The sequence below is a fragment of the Nothobranchius furzeri genome, chromosome 10, assembly GCF_043380555.1.
Source record: "Nothobranchius furzeri strain GRZ-AD chromosome 10, NfurGRZ-RIMD1, whole genome shotgun sequence".
Classification (NCBI taxonomy): domain Eukaryota; kingdom Metazoa; phylum Chordata; class Actinopteri; order Cyprinodontiformes; family Nothobranchiidae; genus Nothobranchius; species Nothobranchius furzeri.
In genome coordinates this window covers 31,466,392-31,473,527 of record NC_091750.1, presented here as the reverse complement: position 1 = coordinate 31,473,527, position 7,136 = coordinate 31,466,392, and positions in this window count along the sequence as shown.

Sequence of the window (7,136 nt, the reverse complement as noted above, 5' to 3'; positions counted from 1 at the left end):
TAACCGGTGCGGATAAAGCATTTTTGATGAATACGAGCATGAAACAAGTAAACCTCGTAAATATCGTGCTGAAGGAAAATCCTCATTGGGTAACTGACTGTCTTCACACTCTGTGATTGGCCAGTCAAATAGAGCGCCCGCTAGGGATGTGACAAAATATCGTTTGGCGAAAACTCGCGATACAAAACGTAACGAAATGCATCGAGGTAAAAAAAATGGACCACGAAATTAGACTAGGCGGCACTGCTGCATGATTTGTGTAGTAGTAGGGCAGGCATACAGTCTATGGTGACAGGCTGATAGCACCATCTCTGCTGACAAAGCAGGGTAAAACTAAAAATAAATAAATAAAAACATCCAAGGAACGGTGCAGTGCGTCGTGACGTCAAGTCACAGCGCATGTTGTAACAACAACACTGCAGGCTACAGCGAGCGAACATATATTAGCATTAGCACCAAGTTGGTGCCACCAACTGCCTTGCCCCGAAAGAGCAGAACAATGGAGTCAAATGAGGTCGAAATTGAGGATGCTCCTCCTGGATACAGGTCATCTGTCTGGCAGTATTTTGGCTTTCCGGTTAAAAAAGACAATGACGGCAATAGAGTTACGGAAAAGACCAAGACTGTGTGTAAGCTATGCTATGCTGTCATTCCGTACACCACCTCCAACACAACAAACATGAACCACCACCTTCAACGTTACCATAAAAATGTGAAGACGGCCTTGGCGAAAACGAGCCTACCGAAAGGACAGCTGACCATGAAACAAGCACTGACACCAACTCTACCTCCGTCAAGTCCACGTGCAAAACAGATAACCCGGCTCATTGGTGAGTTCATAGCGGACTACATGGCTCCATTTTACATAGAAGAGAACAGAAAATTCATCCAAATGTTCAAGGTGCTGGAGCCCAAGTTTAAGATGCCATGCCGGGGTCATTTTTCAGAGAAGGTAATCCCGGAAATTTACAATGAAACGAAACAAAGCGTGAAAGAGTGTCTAAAAAATGCCGACCGCGTCGCTCTGACCACCGACAGCTGGACCTCGCGTGCAACACAGAGTTATGTCACCATTACGGCACAAGTCATCATTGAAAAATGGGAGAGTAAAAGCTTTGTGGTGCAAACTCGTGAGCTAAGTGAAAGTCATACTGGTGTTAACATAGCTCAAGTGCTGAGAAATCCACTGAGTGAGTGGGAGCTAACAAGGCCACACACAACCATTGCTTGTGTCACAGACAACGCGAACAACATGGACATTGCTGTGAGAGAGAGCGGTCTCCACCCTCACATCAAGTGCTTGGCGCATGTTGTGAATCTGGCCAGTAAGAGAGGCTTGGCTGTATCCCGCGTTGCGCGCCTTCTTGGTCGTGTGCGAAGAATAACTACATTTTTTCACAAGAGCACCACGGCCACCGCAGTCCTGACCAACAAGCAAACCCAGTTAGAACTGCCTCGGCATAAACTCATCACCGATGTCCAGACCAGGTGGAACAGCACGTAGGAAATGCTGGCGCGCTACCTGGAGCAGCAAGCAGCTGTCTCAGCAGCGTTGAGCTGCCCAGAAATCCGAAGGAATGCGAGAGAAATCGACACTCTGGATCACACTGATGTATCAGATGTAGAAGACATAGTGAAACTGCTTAAGCCACTGAAGACGGCCACAACTGTTGTCTGTGATGAAAAAGAGCCCACTGTTTCACTGATAATGCCACTGAAGTACATGATCGAGCAAAGCATGTCACCAAACGGAAATGACACACAGACCATCGCCAACATGAAATCTTACTCGACATCTCGGACCGATGCACCGGGGACTGTAATGACGTGCTGCAGGAGTGCACAGCGCTTGACCCACGATTCAGAAGCCTGTCCCATCTGAATGATGAACAACGTGAGTCCATCTATGCCCGAATATGTGAAAAAGCTTCAGCACTTCATGAGCAGCGCAACCAGGTAGGCTAACTTTTATTGGGGGAAAAAAGAGGTTTCCTGCTGCATGTGTGTAACTGCATGTATGTGCAGGCCAGAGTCTGAAAACTTATTTCTCATGTTTTTTTATTAGTCCATCAGAGAGAGAGAGAATGAGAGTGAAGGACAGAAATGTTTAACTAGTTTTTCTATTTTATTTATTTTCAGACCAGTTACACTGATGAAAGAACCACTAGGGCCAGTGCTTCAACATCAGAGGCAGCAGCAGAGCAGGCCAGGGTCATGGTTGAGGCAGCACAGGGAGCAGAGCAGAGCCAGGAAGAGCCAGTAGAAGGAGAAAGGCAGATGCAGGATGCAACACAGCCTCCCCCACCAAAGAAGACAGTGTTGGAAGACCTCCTTGGGAGCTCCTACACTACTGTTGAGACAGTGCAGACCAGCAGAGGGATTGAAATGGAGATACTCTCCTACAGGAGTGGGATTCCCATCCCACTCAACAGAAGTCCACTTGAGTGGAAAGTTAATGCTTATGCTTACCCCATACTTGCCCCCCTTGCCAAAGCCTACCTTGGCATTCCTGCTACATCAGTGCCCAGTGAGCGTGTCTTGTCCACAGCAGGAGACATTGTGTCTGCTCAAAGATCACTGATTACACCAGAACATGTTGATATGTTAGATTTTTTGAAGAAGAACCAGTCCTGAGATAAGATAATAAAGGCCCATAGCAGCACTAAGGGTGTTCCTGTTTGTGTTAGGCCTGTTAGGCCTTGTGTTTCCCTGTGTGCCACTGGGAAAAATAAACAAGTAGTTATTATACAGTAATATTTTTTCCTTTTTTTTTCTTATCTGATATCGTATCGTGACGTATCGTTTCGTGACTCAGACATACGTATCAAGGTGCATCGTATCGTGAGTTTAATAGATCGTCCCATTCCTAGCGCCCGCCCCTCCCTACACACAAAACTCTCTAGCCGGCCGGGAGCTCAGTCCGTCCGGCTCATCCACGCACACACACACACACACACACACACACACACACACACACACACACACAGACAGTAACGGATCTCGCTGTGCTTGCTTCACTGTTGCTCACGTTTCTTCAGTTTTCCCTAGGTTTTCTTCAGCTCGCCTCTTTTTCGGTTGAATATTTAAAGTTAATGTTTTCGTAACTTACGTGGTGCTTTTGACAAGACAGAGCTGACGTGCTGCATCAGTCACTCACTACCTCGTTCCGGTCGGATTTTTTATTTTTTTTAACTCCATCTGTCTCCCTCTCACCCTCTCTATCTCTCTCAGACACACACACACCTTAATCAACATTGTTTTGTTTAACTTTGTGTGGGGCAAAATGCCAAGAATGTTAAGAAAAAATCAGTTTAATCAAATTAAAATAAAAAAAAACAAAGTTGTGTCTGGTTCTAGCATTTCACATTTCCTAGTTCCTAAACATGACACGGAGATGACTTGTTAATGCCACAATGTCACACCTCTGCCCTCTACAATTAAAAGGGCCCTGTAAGCATTGTTACACAAAGCCAGGATTTATTCAGATTAGGCATAAGATCTTTAAACAATAAAAAGCTTCTTCAAAGCACTAAAAGTAAGTCTAAATGTGACAACCTCTCTTCAAAAAATGAATCAGTTCTCCAAAGAACCTTAAACAGCAAGAAAAGGTTCTTCAACTGAAAAGGGTTCTCCAGGGCACTCAGTGCTTCAGAGAACTTATAAAGAACCACTTTTATTTAGAGTGAACCTACACACATCTTTTCATTTTTTTATTATCAAAATTATTGACATGGGAAAAATTATCATAAGAGTTAGATATTTTGAGAACGATTCATTTTCGATTTATTGGCCAGCCCTACTTGCAATATAAAAGTATTTTGGAGTTATGGTATTCTGTTCTTGCACACAAAAGTGCTCATATATCTTTTTTTCATGAAGGCTCGTGTTGATACTTTAGATGATGCCATGAGGGGGATGCAGCTTGGCCTCATGATAGGCTGTGAAGGTGGTGCACAAGGTGTAGGCAGTTGTGGTGAGGTAGACCATTGTCCTGCACAACATTAAAGATGTGACACACAGCTTTGCAGTGGTGGGTCAGTCAGGGCCAGCAAAGCCTTCTCTGCTGGTCTAAACGTACTCAAAAGCATAAATGTCTTTTTTTTTCCTTTGGTAAATATTTTTAAATAAAAAAATGTTTACTGGTCTATTTTCTCTATATCCTATTTTACCCACTTGGCCGCACTGCTTCCAGTGTTAAAATACCAAGGTTGGGTGTTATCCAATCAGATTTAAGCTAGCTTGTGTTTCCAGGCAGATTAAGTCTGCCCTAGCCCTTCAGAATCAATCGAGAAGCCCGCTGTCCGCTGTAAGTGAACAGAGACGATCCAGTTGCGATAGCCAATCAGCTCACGAGTCAGCGTGGCCCGGGCCAGCTAGCTGGCCTCACGCAAAAGTTGACATGAACGCATCCTGTGATTGGATAAGCAGTAGTTAGAACTTTTCTAGCGGCATGAAGCAAAATATCAAAACTAAACACAGAGATTTGTACCTATAGGCAGCTTTCGGTGTGTTTTTGAACACATGATGGCTGAAAGAGGAGAAGAGACAGACTTGGTTGCAGATGAACTTGCCACACCATTTTCCAGACGGACCTTTCAGGAAAAAATGGATCTTGTGAGAACAGGTCGTCCGACTCCAACGCTAGCTGGCTTGTCCCAGCAGGGGAAAGGATTTGTTCGTCATTTTCAGGCTAGCAACTATGAACGGTACCCACGGCTAACAGCTTCAGAGAACCGCTGCAGGTTATTCTGCTGGGAATGCCCGTTGCTCGCATCAGATGGATTTGGTAGCATTAAAGCGCGTTAAAACGTACGCCAGAAACACGACCGGGCAGACACGACTTTCAGCCTCCATGTCCATAGAAAAGGATCCACTCATGGACCTGAAGCGCACAGGTAAACTGTACAGAGCCACTGAGGTTTTCCTCAGGAAAGACAGAAGGATGGATTTTATTTTCTAATGAGCAGGAGAGAAGGAGATCCATGCTGGACAATTATGATGGTGAGTAGAAACATTTCATTAGTATTTTTTAATGTTTTGCCATTTTATTTTGTTAATAATCAATAAATGGTAACGAAATAAAATGTCTAACTGAAATTATTCTGTGTTCTGTTTCTATGCAATTTATATTGTGTTTGACGTGGTGTAAGCTGCTGCGTCAACATTGTTTTGCGGTTCAATTTTCTCCAAAACAATTGCAAATAATGTGTTTGCTTTACTTATTTATTTTATTGTCTCATCTCTTAAACCCGTCTTTCATTTTTGAGATTCGACAGTATCTGTGGTCTTAGTTTCCTACTCTCAATTGGGAATGCGAGTTTGATTTTAAAGGCTCCGGAAATTACTTGTCTTGACCAGCCATTGGTGTGTGTGTGTGTGTGTGTGTGTGTGGTTTCTTCAGCTGTGATGTCCTATTGATGGTATTTTAAGGTGTATTAAATTAGATTGGACTGAACAGGAAATCACTGAAGGCCCAGGGGTGGAACGCACCGCCTGCCACTGCAGCTTTGCCATGCTTATGGGCGTCATCTGTGTATGTAAACATGTTTATTTCGACTGTGAAAATGGTATTTTTAACATGGGAGCCAATGAGGATCTGCTCACTTCTGCTGCCAGCCCCTAGTGGATGAATGTGAAACTGCAATTTTAGCCACTCCTTGTTGGCTTCATATTTGCTGCAGAATAGTGGGGGTCTAACTCGAAATAATATGGAATAATTATGAAGGCTGAGCTTGACTCATATCGTAGAATTAATACAGCCTGGAAACGTGAATTAGATGTGGAAGCCCATGCTGTAGTTCTTTTTTTAAACACAGAGCAGTTTTGTTTACCTGTTTTCAAAACTGCTCTGTGTTTTAAAAAAGAACTACAGCATGGAATTAGATACGACAAAGCAAGAACACACCTAAGATGTGGAATCCATGTAGCATTCGTTCTATTTTCAATTTAAAAGAAAAAATCAAAAAAGAAAAATTGATTTATTATTTTTTTAAATAAATTTAAAAATAACAAAAACTTTGTGCTTTTCGTATATTACATTTTAGTCTGAGATCAAATATAAGAAATGGAAAAACGGTCGCAGAACCGAATTTGATTTTAATACAATGGAATAGAGCTCCGGACCCCACGTGACTCTCAGTTAGTAGACGCCATTTTGGCTGGTAAAAAAAGGTAAACAAACACATGAACGTGAACGGGATCAGCTTGGATTTTACTTCGTCGGAGTTTACTTCACTCTTTAAAACCGAAGAAATCGTTTTATATAGTCAGAAATTAAATAGACTAAACATCGCCGACCCTTACCGTGCCCCTGGGATACTTTTTAAAAACACCAGAAGCTGTCGGAGCGAACTTCTTACCAGACCTGGCCGGGGAACCCCTTGGGATTTCCCCGGAGGAGCTGGCCCTAGTGGCTGGGGGAGGGAAGTCTGGGCCTCTCGACGCTACTGCCCCCGCAACCCGACTCCGGATAAGCGGATGAAAATGGATGGATGGATGGATGGACAAATAACAGATTTACATGTAAGTAGTTTAAATAGAGTGCTGTGCTGTTTGAATGTATAAACTGAACACCAAGAAAAATCACTAGTCTGATTTTTTTCCGTGAATAAAATAAAAATGTCAGGCAGGAGCGTCTCAGGATCTGTCTGAGATCTGTCTCGGTGAGACGGATAATAGCAATCCAAAGTGCTTTTTATGTGTGATCTGACAATTGATCAACCATTGCTTAAAAGTGAAATACAGCTTAGCCGGTTAATTGCTGTCATCATAAAACACGTAAACGGCAGCACGCAGAACTCACGAGGCAACGTTTTACGTGATGTTTACTTGTTGCTGTGATTAATAAGACAGAAAAAGCCCCGCCAAAATAAGTTTAGGAAGCCCACTAAGAATCGTAATAAAAGCGTTTAAAATAAATACCACACACAGTTGAGGAAACGTTGGTTTAAGTACCTGATGTGAAGTGGTCGCTGCATAAGTGAAAACCTTTACTCTCGGGATCCCACAGCTTCATTTTAGCCCGGTCACTAGCGCGTTTTATTACAACGATCCAACGTTTGTGACGCTCCGGATCTTGGGGAATCCTGTAGATGGCTCATCCCTTGACTTGTCCCTGTCTGTTCTGGCATCCTGGG